Here is a 2,208-nt window from a genome sequence, read left to right as displayed (position 1 = left end):
TTTTTCCATCCTCTTTAGAAAGTTTTACAAAGCAAAAGATACTAATTTTGATGAGGTTCAATGTATTAATCTTCCTTTAATGAATCATGCTACAGAGGTCAACAAATAATTCTTGCCCAGTCCTACATCCCAAATATTTCTCCTATTTTTTTTCATAAAACATAAAAAAGTCTTCCAGGGAAGTATATGAACAGTTTCTCTGTATCTGATCATGAATTCTGACCTCTTATACACCAGCATGACTGATGTCCCTACAAGCTCCTGTTTCAAGCACTGGCAGCCCATCCCCATGGATGATGACTCATCACTAGAGCTGACTGAGGGGTTCTCCCAAAGCCCAGAGAGGAAGCCCATGGCACAGACTGAGATGCGTGTGCATGCGCTGGGGGCAGGGGGAAGCACTTTCTCACTCAACACCAGAGACAACTCTGAGTACTCAGCTACAGGACTTGGGAATAGGGCCCACTTTCTCTGCCTCCTTTAAGCTGAGTCTTTTTCTCAGGAGGGAGACCTGCAGAGTCACAAAAAGGAAGGAAGTAGATTTGCATTTCTTCCAGTGAATAAGAGAGGCTTAGGGCATATCTGCAGCTGTGGGGTCAGAGGCAGAGCTCTGGGACATCTCCACAATGGCCTGGACACTTCTCCTGTTGCCCCGCCTCACTCTCTGCACAGGTGATGCCCCTCAAGGCTCAGGCCGCAAAGAAACCAGAGAGCAGCCCAACTCTGGCCTCCAGCTCTGCAGAGGGGAGGCTCCAGGGTGTGTGCCCTCTGGGAACGAGACCCTCATCCTCACACTCATCTCTCCTCTCCTCTCTTGCAGGTTCTGTGGACTCTTCTAAGCTGACTCAGCCACCTTCAGTGTCTGCAGTCTTAGGACAGACTGCCACCATTACCTGTCATGGAGGAAACTTTGGAAGCAATTATGTGCACTGGTACCAGCAGAAACCAGGCCAGGCCCCTGTCACAGTGATATATCAGGACAGCAAGTGGCCCTCAGGGATCCCTGACTGATTCTCTGCTCTAGCTCAGGGAATACGGTCACCCTGACCATCAGCAGGGCCCAGACAGAGGATGAGGCTGACTATTACTGCCAGTCAGCAGAAAGTGCTAATGCTCACCATGACACAGACTGATGGGGAAGTGAGACAAAAACTACTTCCCCATGTCTGTCACACTCTCCTCCAGGCCCAGGACTGTAGACAAAGCCAAGAACAGATCTTGCCCAGGTCTCCAGATAAGAGATTTGCAGGCTGCCCTCTCCTTCTAGCCCTCCAGGAAGGCTCTGTACCTGATGGTTCAGGACTGGATGTTTGGCTGTCAGGATGAGGCTGTCATAGTCTTTTCTTGGATGTTGTATTTCTTATGGACAGAGGGCCTGGATGGAAGGAAAGATGAGGAAGAAATCTTCCCAGTGGTAGTTGTCCCTAGATTTCCATATGAAAGTGTCTGGGTGACTATTTGGCCCACATGTCCTGGAGTAGTACACAGACTGCTGAGATTCAGCTGGCACTCTGAAGCCCCAGCTCACATGGCAGCCTGGGATTCTGAATGGAGCAAACTGTGCAATGGACATTTGGTGTCCAACCAGGCCCCACTTGAGAGCTGACTCAACCACCTACTGTTGCTGGGAGCCCCTGGCTGCTCACAGCCTTCCCTTCACTGAGAGGAGCCATTGTCTGCAGAGAAATTCCTCCTCCAAGCTTATTGCCCTCTCTGAGTGGGCCTCAGGTCTAATGACTGCTTGATGCCAAGATCCCAAGGTCCTATCTCCTTTCAGGATGATTTTGCATGGCCTCCAAGCTGAATCTTCAACTGTAAGGACATTGCAGTTATGTCCAGTATCACTTCCGTGCTTCCTTCTAGAAAAATCACCACAAACTCTATTGAATTCAATTATACATGTCACAACATGCTCCCAGGAGCCCACCCTACAATAAAAATGCAGAGGGAAGAGTGTGGCATGGGAGACATCTTCACAGACAGAGAACCCTGAGGTTCTGTGAATGTTCCTAAGAGGAATGATGAGTTAAGTGTGGGAGGAAACTGCCTGAAGCTGAGGAAAGTCACTTAAAGACACTAGAGGAACATTCCGCAGGGCTTACACTCACATAGTCACGTAGTGCTTGTTCCCCAGTCAGAGGGGAAAGCTCCTAGTTAAGGCATCAGGTTGACTAGTCAGGAGAACTTGCCTCAGTCGTGGGGATCATT

The 2,208-nt window shown here is 49.2% G+C and overlaps 1 pseudogene; it reads left to right on the top strand.

Moving 5' to 3' along the window:
• The first annotated feature begins 626 nt into the window (after nt 1-626).
• LOC124227177 (immunoglobulin lambda variable 3-25-like) lies at nt 627-1,133 on the top strand (annotated as a pseudogene).
• The last annotated feature ends 1,075 nt before the right edge of the window (nt 1,134-2,208 follow it).

This window comes from Equus quagga, chromosome 15 (genome assembly GCF_021613505.1).
Source record: "Equus quagga isolate Etosha38 chromosome 15, UCLA_HA_Equagga_1.0, whole genome shotgun sequence".
Lineage (NCBI taxonomy): Eukaryota > Metazoa > Chordata > Mammalia > Perissodactyla > Equidae > Equus > Equus quagga.
The sequence above is the reverse complement of the archived record's forward strand: the minus strand, read 5'-3'. Positions and strand labels throughout refer to the sequence as shown.